Here is a 12,149-nt window from a genome sequence, read left to right as displayed (position 1 = left end):
CTGAAGAAGGGTCCCCACCTGAAACTTTGCCTATCCATGACCTCCGGTGATGCCGCCTGACCCGCAGAGTTACTCCAGAACTTTGTGTTCCACTCAAGATTTCAGCATCCGTAGTTCCTTGTGTCCTCATTCTTACCTTCCTGTGATTATGTGGTTATCACAATAGTGTCTGTTTCGAGGAATAGTGTCCGTTTCATGGCTCTGGATGGATTCTGTACATCAGTAATTTCACCTGCAAAAGCTGCGGAGATGTTTCACCTGAAAGATACTTCAAAAGCCTGCAACTGGAGAAGCCTTTAGTGTTAGACAAGAGATGGTGGTGAAGGCAGGCATGATCGTGCCTGGAACATGTGTAGGAAGGAACCTGCAGATGCTGGTATATATCGAAGATAGACAGAAAGTGCTGGAGTAACTCAACGGGTCAGGCAGCATCTCTGGAGAAAAATGATGGGTGCCATATTGGGTCAGAACCCTTCTTCAGACTGAAAGTGGGGGGAGGGGGTGGGACATGCTGCTAGGATTAATGGTGGGGGCAGATGCAATATTTAAGAGGGTTTTAGATAGGTAGGAAATGGTGGGTAGCGATCTTGTTCAGGCAGATAAGATTAGTTAATCTTAGCATCATGTTCAGCAAGGACATTCGGGGATGAAGGGCCTGTTACTATACTATATTTTTCTATGGTCTAAGCGTTTGGAGGTTAATTGCTAACCAGATGAAGACGGTAGATAAATGTAATGCTTTTGAACAGTCCCTCATGAAACATGTTTGATGAATGTTGAATGAAGTGGAAATATATTATAAACCCGTCAGGAAATACATTCCCTCTTTCCTATTTAACTTCATCACTCCAATATCTCAATACCTGACTTAACCCAATTACACTGTATTTCACCTCAGCTGTAAGGATCTTGATTTGACAGCTAGTTTCTCCAAACTTCACCTTGAAACACTCCAGGTTTGAGAGAACGATATCTCCTGGGTTTTTAAGAAGGAATGCAGATGCTGTTGACTTGATGGGGGGGACTTGATAGAGGTCTTTAAAATGATGAGAGGGATAGACAGAGTTGATGTGGACAAGCTTTTCCCTTTGAGAATAGGGAAGATTCAAACAAGAGGATATGACCAGAATTAAGGGACAGAAGTTTAAGGGTAACATGAGGGGGAACTTCTTTATTCAGAGTGGTAGCGGTGTGGAATGAGCTTCCAGTGGAAGTGGTGGTGGCATGTTCGTTGGTATCATTTAAAAATAAATTGGATAGGCATATGGATGAGAAGGGAATGGAGGGTTATGGTATGAGTGCAGGCAGGTGGGACTAAGGGAAAAAAAGTTGTTCAGCACGGACTTGTAGGGCCGAGATGGCCTGTTTCCGTGCTGTAATTGTTATATGGTTATATTAGATGCTGGAAAATTGAAGGTACACAAAAATGCTGGAGAAACTCAGCGGGTGCAGCAGCATCTATGGAGCGAAGGAAATAGGCAACGTTTTGGGCCAAAACACTTCTTCAGACTGATATCTTCTGGGTCCAAGGCTGGAGAAGAGGGCGGTATCTGTTACTCGTGCCCAGATCAGAGCAGTGGGCTTAAGAACTGTGTATGGTTTGATTCGGGGTTTGAAGTTCAATAATGTGATGCACGTTAGTATTGCAAATAATTAAACAGTGCAGAATATACATTGGATTTGGGCATTGTCTTCACAGGCATTAGTTAATGCAGAGCATAATGACACAAATCTCATTGAAATGCATCATTAGTTTTTCGTAATGATGATCATCAGTGTGACTCTTCTGGTTCTGCTCCATAAACAGGAGTAGTGATGACAGCATTAGGAAGATTACCACAACGCCAGACAATGTTTGGGGTTAAATTTACACCAAAGAGTACAGTGTCCCCCTCCCTGACTCTTATTGTGATGAAGGGTCTCGACTCAGAACCTCTCCTATTCCTTTACTCCAGAGGTGCTGCCTAACCCGCCGAGTTACTCCAGCATTTTGTGTCTATCTGCAGTCATTTAAACGTGCTTGGCTCAATACACTTTTATTACATTGTCAGGCTCGACAATCCTCCAACGTCAATCCACTCGAGAAAGTCATCAGCATTAATCCAATACCAGAATTCTGTAGATGCTGGAACTCTGAAGTAAAGACAGAAAAAGCTCAGCAGGTCAGAGAGGACCTGTGGAGAAAGAAGCTAAGTTGGCATTTCATCAGAACTCAAGCATTGTTAGATACTAACCCTAAATATCATTCTGCTTCAGTCACCACCGATGCAGTCATACCAGCTGAATGTTTTCAGCATTTTCAGTTTTAACTTCGTTGATTTCTCCTAATTTGAGGAAGGACATCCTTGTGATTGAGGCAGTGCAGCGTAGGTTCACGAGATTGATCCCTGGGATGGCGGGACTGTCATATGAGGAAAGATTGAAAAGACTAGGCTTGTATTCCCTGGAGTTTAGAAGAATGAGGGGGGATCTTATAGAAACATATACAATTATAAAAGAACTGGACTGGCTAGATGCAGGAAAAATGTTCCCAATGTTGGGTGAGTCCAGAACTAGGGGCCACAGTCTTAGAATAAAGGGGAGGTCATTTAAGACTGAGGAGAGAGTTGTGAATTTATGGAATTCCTTGCCACAGAGGGCAGTGGGGACCAAGTCACTGGATGGATTTAAGAGAGAGTTAGATAGAGCTCTAGAGGCTAGTGGAGACCAGGGATATGGAGAGAAGGCAGGCACTGGTTATTGATTGTGGACGATCAGCCATGATCACAATGAATGGCGGTGTTGGCTCGAAGGGCCGAATGGCCTCCTCCTGCACCTATTTTCTATGTTTCTATATTTACTTTTCTAATTCTCTCAATTGTTCAGTTGTTGCTAAATGTAAAGCCCCCAGTGTCTTGCTTGAGGGGCATTTTGTAGAGTTGACACCACAAATGTGCTGATCCCGTCTTTCCGATGCTTCATTGATACTTTATTGTCACATGTGCAGTAAATTGTAAAAGTAAAACCAAAATGCTTTGTTTTGCACTCAACCCGGTAAAATCGTACAGCAGACCTCACCTCTGCCGTACACAAGTGTCGCCATGTGTCTGGCATTGACAAAGGTGCAAACATTCCCAGAGCAATCCTATCTACTGCCTGTGGCAGGAGGCCCCCTCCCCACCAGGGCCCACCTTTGTTCTCGGCGCCCCCTGCTGGCCCCCCCCCCCATTGTTCTCAATTGTTCACCTCACACTTGATGCTCCACCTCATTCTCGGTCCCTTCTCGCTCTCGGTGGCGAGGGTCCTGTTGACTGACGCTGGTGGCGAGGGGCCGAGAAGTGGGCGAGCCGGTCATTGCTCCATGGTCCGTGGTGGGTGGGTCCACCGCGATTGAGTTCCCGGACCGTGGAGGTTTGTCGGGCCTACTTGCCGGGACACTACTGCTTCCCACCATCAAGTATCACCTTGAATAGCCTTTTGGACAGTAGATGATCAGAATCAGCAGCTTTGGTTTGCTTTACTTTCCGCCCACTAAAGGCTAACTCCAGATGTCCACCACGGCCACTGCTGAAACCAACTATCTCAGGAAAGCCTGGGGATGTCTTCTGCTGCCTTCAACTTCTGTGTTTCTCAGTTATTTGCTGAGAATTATGAGCTGCCATACATCCTCTATAAAGCACATCCTGGTGACAGTCCCAATGTTTATGATATCCCTCTGGCCAGTGGGAACTCATCCCGACTCCAATTCGTCAGCTGAAGCCAGGAAATGCCACAACAGGTTTAGTTTTCGTTGCGTGCTAACCAGTCAGCGGAAAGGAGGAGACTGAAGAAGGTCCATCTGTCTCCTCAGATCCTGGTGAACTTCTACCGCTGCACCATCGAGAGCATCCTTACCAACTGCATCACAGTATGGTATGGCAACTGCTCTGTCTCCGACCGGAAGGCACTGCAGAGGGTGGTGAAAATTGCCCAACGCATCACCGGTTCCACGCTCCCCTCCATTGAGTCTGTCCAAAGCAAGCGCTGTCTGCGGAGGGCGCTCAGCATCGCCAAGGACTGCTCTCACCCCAACCATGGACTGTTTACCCTCCTACCATCCGGGAGGCGCTACAGGTCTCTCCGTTGCCGAACCAGCAGGTCGAGGAACAGCTTCTTTCCGGCGGCTGTCACTCTACTAAACAACGTACCTCGGTGACTGCCAATCACCCCCCCCCCCCCCCCCCCGGACACTTATTATTTATTTTTTATTCAAATCGTTTGCTATGTCGCTCTTCAAGGGAGATGCTAAATGCATTTCGTTGTCTCTGTACTGTACACTGACAATGACAATTAAAATTGAATCTGAATCTGAATCTGAAAGACAATACATGTTTACAAAAGATCCCTTTACTGCGATGAGGGAATAACGTTTAATACACGGTAAAGCCAACAAAGTCTGATCAAAGATAGCCCACGGATCCTTCATCTGGACTGTTCAGCAAACTGATGTCCAACTCATAGCCATAGAGTGATACAGTGTGGAAACAGGCCCTTTGGCCCAACTTGCCCACACCGGCCAACAATGTTCCAACTACACTAGTCCCACTTGCCTGCGCTTGGTCCACATTCCTCCAAACCTGTCCTATCCATGTACCTGTCCAACTGTTTCTTAAATGATGGGATAACCCCAGCCTCAACTATCTCCTATGGCAGCTTGTGCCATACACCCACCACCCTTTGTGTGAAAAAGTTACCACTCAGATTCCTATTAAATCTTTTCCCCTTCACCTTGAACTTATGTCCACTGGTCCTAGATTCCCCTACTCTGGGCAAGAGACTCTGTGCATCTACCCAATCTACTCTTCTCATGATTTTGTACACCTCTATAAGATCTCCCCTCATCCTCCTGCGCTCCATTGAATAGAGACCCAGTCGACTCAATCTTTCGCTGTAGCTTACACCCTCTAGACCTGGCAACATCCTTGTAAATCTTTTCTGAACCCTTTCAAGCTTGCCAATATCTTTCCAATAACATGGAGCCCAGAACTGAACACGATAGTCTCACCAACATCTTATACAACTGCAACATGACCTCCCAACTTTTGTACTCCTTACTCCGGCTGTTGAAGGCCAAAGTGCCAAAAGCCTTTTTGAACACCTTATCTACCTGCGACTCGACCTTCAAGGAACCATGCACCTGTACTCCTAGATCCCTCTGCTCTACAACACTACCCAGAGGCCTGCCATTTACTGTGTAGGTCCTGCCCTTGTTCGACGTCCCAAAACGCAACACCTCACACTTCTGTGTATTAAATTCCATCAGCCATTCCTCTACCCACCTGGCCAATCGATCCAGATCCTGCTGCAATCGTTCACAACCATCTTCACTATCTGCAAAACCGCCCACTTTTGCATCATCAGCAAACTTGCTAATCCTGCCCTGTATGTTCTCATCCAAATCATTGATATAGATGACAAACATTAACGGGTCCAGCACCGAACCCCGAGGCACACCAGTGGTCGCAGGCCTCCATTCCAAGAAGCAACCTTCCACCATCACCCTCTGCTTCCTTCAACTGAGCCAATTTGCTATCCATTCAGCTATTCACTCCTCGGATCCCGTGCGATCTAACCTTCCAGAGCAGCCTACCATGCGGAACCTTGTCGAATGCATTAAACACAACATCTACAGCTCTGCCCTCCTGGACCTTTTTGGTCATGTTTAAAAAAAAAATCAATCTGATTTGTGAGACACGACCTCCCACGTACAAAACCATGCTGACTACCCTAATCTGTACAAGGTACAGAATTACTCTCCAGTAATTTTCCAACTACAGATGTTAAGCTCACCAGCCAATAGTTCCCAGCATTTTCCCTGCAGCCTTTCTTGAAAAGAGACACAACATTTGCCACCCTCCAGTCTTCCGGCACCTCTCCTGTATTTAAGGACGACTCGTAAATTTCAACCAGGGCTCCCGCAATTTCCTCTCTCATTTTCTGCAATGTCCTCGGATATATCTGATCAGACCCTGAAGAAGTCTGAGTAAATGTTCTCCGGTTTGTTTAATGTGGGGGGGAGGGGGGTCGGGGGTCGGGGGGAGGGGGGAGGGGGAAAACTTTTTTTCCAGTTTCTGACCTTGCTGGAGATGTGATTGTTTTCCAGATCACATTCTCTGCTCGCTCAGCGTCCTAAATTGATGGAGCTGGAGGCCTCCTCGGACTGACTTTAAGCCCCACCGTGGGGCGTGGACACAACATCGGAACCGATCCCTTGCCTGGGATCGCTCCCACCACGGCCTGCGGACTTTACCATCGTGAGCTCTCAGTCTCGGGAGAGTCCAGTCAGAAGCTCCAATGACGCTGAGGCTCGACCAGCCCCGACGCGGGGTCTGATCGCTGGCACGGGGAAGCTCACATCCCCCCGATGCAGGAGCTGATCACCCCAAACCCCGCCGGTCAAGATCGTCCCGTCAATGGGGGGCTCGAGGCCCCTGACTGCGGGAGAGCAAAGAAGGGAAGAAGCAATATTTGAACTTTTTTTCCACCTTCCATCACAGTGAGGAATGTGGAGGAGTCACTGTGGTGGATGTTTATGTTAAAATGTGTTTTGTGTGTTCCGTTGCTTTTTATTTGTATGACTGACTTGGCGAATGAAATTCCTCGTATGTTGCAAAACATACTTGGCTAATAAAGTATTATTGTGATTGTGATTGTGATTGATTCCCAGTAACCGTCAGGTTCTTGAACCACACTGCACACTGCACACTGCACACTGCACACTGCACACTGCACACTGCACACTGCACAACGCCAACCACAACCCCATCTGAGCAGCGATGATCTACTGTGGACTATGTTAAACATAGAAACATAGTAAATAGGGGCGGGAATAGGTCATTCGGCCCTTCGAGCCTGCACCGCCATTCAATATGATCATGGCTGATCATCCAACTCAGTATTCCGTACCTGCCTTCTCTCCATACCCCCTGATCCCTTTAGCCACAAGGGCCACATCTAACTCCCTCTTAAGTATAGCCAATGAACTGGCCTCAACTACCTTCTGTGGCAGAGAATTCCAGAGATTCACCACTCTCTGTGTGAAAAATGTTTTTCTCATCTCGGTCCTAAAAAATGTCCCCCTTATCCTTAAACTGTGTGCCCCTTGTTCTGGACTTCCCCAACATCGGGAACAATCTTCCTGCATCCAGCCTGTCCAAACCCTTAAGAATTTTGTAAGTTTCTATAAGACTTCCCCCTCAGTCTTCTAAATTCTAGCGAGTACAAACCGAGTCTATCCAGTCTTTCTTCATATGAAAGTCCTGACATCCCAGGAATCAGTCTGGTGAACCTTCTCTGTACTCCCTCTATGGCAAGAATGTATTTTCTCAGATTTGGAGACCAAAACTGTACGCAATACTCCAGGTGTGGTCTCACCAGGACCCTGTACAACTGCAGTAGAACCTCCCTGCTCTTATACTCAAATCCTTTTGCTATGAATGCTAACATACTATTTGCTTTCTTCACTGCCTGCTGCACCTGCATGCCTACTTTCAATGACTGGTGTACCATGACACCCAGGTCTCGTTGCATCTCCCCTTTTCCTAATCGGCCACCATGTTGCACTATGTACTCTGGCTTTGGACTAATATGGTCTGGCTTCCGAGTATTACTGATGATTAATTTATTGTTTTACTATTTGTGTGTTATTGTGTTAATAGGCCCGTGAAAGTAAGAATTTCATTGTTTCATTGCCAGAAGGTATGAGAATTAAACGCACTTAACTCCTAACTCCTAACAGTTGTTCTGCCTGGATAGCACGAAAAATAAGGTTTATACTTATTGTCCATGTACGAGTAATTATAATAAGTAATTAAGTAATAAGTAATGTAATAACAAAAAATAAAAAATGTATTTACTTAGTGGTAATAATGAACCCATTTGAATGCTAATAAAACCATGTCTAATACACCTCCTGCAGAACAGAAGAAGATGTGATATTTTTCTTTACAAAACTAATTTTACCATTCTGGGGTACAGGACAGGACAGCTCAGAGTCATGATGTTTAACAGCCTGAACATGCCAACATCTGTAGCAAGGAGCTGCAGAAACTCTCCTTATTGCGAGACTTGCTCTGCAGACACCCCTTCATGCCAGCAGTCTTGTGAGGAGCAGGTGGGTGGGCGAGTGGGAACTGGCATTCGGAACACATTGCACTTTTCCCAGATTTCACAGCATAGTCCCGAAGGAAGAGTGTAGATTTAAAAGAAAAAGTAAACAGTTTCAAGTAAGTTATAATTTTGAGTCGGATTTGATGTCTGAATGGGTTCGAGGCAGTACAGCTCATTCTGTAAGGGGGAATAAAATGGGTCCATTACTGTTTGATGTATAAGTGAAGTTTTCGGGTTGATATACTGGAGCTGAAATTCAATCAGCTTGTTTCTATTGCGACAGTGCTACGAAAAGAGGTCACTGACTCCTGTGGCCTACTAGCATTAAAGGCCCTTGTTGTGGTAGAGAGAGCACCGATAGTATTACATCTTGATCAACAAATGACTGATAATATTTTGCTGCACATCTTTCAGGCCTCCAGTTTGATGACAAAGCACGGCCCACATCCCACATCCATTATCTGCCTCCCTCCCCGAGGCGAGAGCATCAATAACGCACTCACTTCCTGCTGCATGGATGCTGCGTCCCTCTGCTGCCGAGGACACTGCCGATAGCTCATGGGCATTTCCATTCAACTCACATCATTAGAGAGCCACCCATCGTTCACAACTTCCTCGTGCCCTGGCGGCTGGCTGACTCCCACACTTTCCACGAGAATGCCAACATGTCCTCTGTTATTCTTCTTGTGTCCCTTGTATTTTGTGGTTTGGGAATGCAGCAAAATTAATTACTTTTCCTTAGATTCCGTTACTCTGTGCGATCCTGTAATTTCACCCTGTCAAGTCAAGTCAAGTCACATTTATTTATATAGCACATTTAAAAAACAACTCTCGTTGGCCAAAGTGCTTTACATTTGTTATAAGAATAGTATAAACAAACAAACTACATACATACATACATACATACATATAGCCCTCGCTCAGTGGACGTCAGGAAAGGCTTGGGAGTATAGATAAGTTTTTAGTCTTGACTTAAAGGAGTCGATTTTTAAAATTTGGATCCTTTCTAATTTCATGGATTGGGAGTGCAGCAAAATTAATTACTTTTCCTTAGTTTCCATTAATCTGTGCGATCTCCTAATCTCACCCTGTGTTTAATGCCCATCTCAGTATTACCACAGGAGATAATTTTTAAATTTTCCTTTTTGTGCTTCCTTTTGAAATAAAGACGGTTCATCACTCTCCGATTACTCGCCCAAGTTGTAATTTAAAACAATTCCCACAGAATGAAGTTCCTGGCCAGTTGTCGGGAGGAAGAATAAGTTGCTATTCCTTCCCAAGCAACCTGGATGCTGTGCACCACAGATCGACTGTTTAATAGGTACCAGGAGTCATCTGCAAAAGATGCTGCAGACACATCCTCCCTGTCTCTGTATTTTAATGCCACACTGATCAGAGCACTTAACTGGTAAGATGCCACTGGGACATGCGTTAATACAGCGTATATTAATATGGTTTAACCCATTAATTACCAATAGCAAATTTACTCCCAATTCAAATGATTTGACTTTAAAACATAAAACATAGAAAAGTACAGGAAGATACACACAAAATGCTGGAGAAACTTAGCGGGTCAGGCAGCTTCTCCAGAGAAAAGGAATAGCTGATGTTTCAGATCGGAATCCTTCCTCAGATCGCAGTGAGAGTTCTGAGTTCTGACCCGAAATGTCATTAATTCCTTTTCTCCAGAGATGCCGCTTGACCCGCCGAGTTATTCCAGCATTTTGTGCCTACCTTTGGTGTAAACCAGCATCTGCAGTTCCTTCCTACACATAGAAAACGTAGATCTGAAATATGGATATTAAAGAAATCGAGGGGTATTAAGATAAGGCAGGAAAATGACATTGAAGTGGTGGTTCAGCCTGGGTCTTGTCGAATAGTGGAGCAGTCTGTGGGTTTGGATGCTTGCTCCTGCTCCTACTGGCGATGTGACTGAAACATCAGGCAGGGACGCCTGGCGTGGGCCATCATCATTGTCGCTGAACCTCTCTGTGGCAGTGCCTTTGAGTGTGGTACAGGGGTAATATAAGGTACCACACAATGTGGTGCACAGTGGCACAGCGGTAGAGTTGCTGCCTCACAGTGCTGGAGTCCTGGGTTCGACCCTGACTACAGGTGCTGTCCGTACAGAGTTGTCTGTACACGTTCTCCCTGTTAACCTCGTGGGTTTTCTCCAGGTGCTCTGGTTTCCTCCCGCACTCCAAAGAGGTAGGTTTTATTGGCTTTGGTAAAAATTGTAAATTGTCCCTAGTGTGTAGGATAGCGTACGTGGAACTCTGGCTGGCACCGATTTGGTGGCTGAAAAGCCTGTTTCCGCTCTGTATCTCTAAACTAAACTGAACTAAACAATGGGAAACAAAACAGCTGAAGACTGATGAACTACAGAAGTTAAACAGATATTAAACTGTTGACAAAACTTTGTGATTGGGCTGTGATTACATCATGATTTTAAATAGTAAATACACATAGTACTTTGCAAAGTGTGTTGGCTTCATCAATGTTTTACACCAGGGTAAATATCAGCATGTATTCACTTCGCTAGGCGTCTGTATTTCCATCTGGAGAATGACATACAAGCCTAATCTTTATGAAATATTAATAAACAGACTGTGATCTTCTGTACTTATTGATAATAGGTTCACCACAAATCATTCTGCCGCGCAGGTTCACCTTAGCTTTGGAGGAAAGACGACTGCATTAGTCCTTCCTCTCTGGTGTGCTCCACTTTCCTGAAGTGCTAATGGGCTCTGGTATTTTGGGTGCTGCTCCGTAGATTTCCTTCATTCAGGAGCTCAGACTATATGAAAGTCGTCTTGCTTATTAGTGTTGCATTGACAGCCTTTCCACGTATCTAATGCGGCCTTCGTCTCACATTTATCTGGGCAATTTCAAGGTTGCTTACTAGAAACTTACAAAATTCTTAACGGGTTGGACAGGCTAGATGCAGGAGGATTGTTCCCGATGTTGGGGAAGTCCAGAACAAGTGGTCACAGTTTAAGGATAAGGGGGAAATCTTTTAGGACCAAGATGAGAAAAACCATTTTTCACACAGAGAGTGGTGAATCTCTGGAATTCTCTGCCACAGAAGGTAGTTGAGGCCAGTTCATTGGCTGTATTTAAGAGGGAGTTAGATGTGGCCCTTGTGACTAAAGGGGTCAGGGGGTATGGAGAGAAGGCAGGTACAGGATACTGAGTTGGATGATCAGCCATGATCATATTGAATGGCAGTGCAGGCTCGAAGGGCCGAATGGGCTACCCCTGCACTTATCACTGTGGCATTGGAGGAGGCCAGGGACACAAAGGTTGGTTTGGGAATGGGAACGGCAGGTAAAATGGTTCACACCCAGAAGATGCAGCAGGCTTTTGGAAGTGTTTGGAGGAACAGTCACCTCGTCTACACTTGGTCTTGCTGATGTACAGGAGGTCACATCGAATGCACCGAATGAAATAAACAAGGTTTCTAACACTAACTTTATAGCAATATCTACCACCACTCTAAAATAACTGTGCAAAATCATGAGAGGAATAGATCGGGTGGATGCACAGAGTCTCTTGCCTTGTGACTAAAGAGATCAGGGGGTATGGAGAGAAGGCAGGTACAGGATACTGAGTTGGATGATCAGCCCTGATCATATTGAATGGTGGTGCAGACTCGAAGGGCCGAATGGCCTACTCCTGCACCAATTTTCTATGTTTCTATGTTTCTATGTAATGGTTGGAAATCCATGTGTGAGAAGCACACACTTCCATTATAGATGAGGCCCTCACTAGGGTCTCCTCGATATTCCACAGCTCCACTCCTACTCCCCCTCCCCTAATTTGTAACAAGAACAGAGTCCCCCTTGACTCACCTTCCACTGCATCAGTCAGTCATCAGTCATTGTCGCATGCAACATATAATCCTCCAACATTTTCACAATTTCCAACAAGATCCCACTACTATCTCCACATCCTATCTCCACCCCTTTCTGCTTTCTGCAGAGATCGTCCCCTCCGCAACTCCCTGGTCAACTCGTCCCTTC

This window comes from Leucoraja erinacea, chromosome 1 (genome assembly GCF_028641065.1).
Source record: "Leucoraja erinacea ecotype New England chromosome 1, Leri_hhj_1, whole genome shotgun sequence".
NCBI lineage: Eukaryota > Metazoa > Chordata > Chondrichthyes > Rajiformes > Rajidae > Leucoraja > Leucoraja erinaceus.
Note: the sequence above shows the minus strand (reverse complement) of the source record.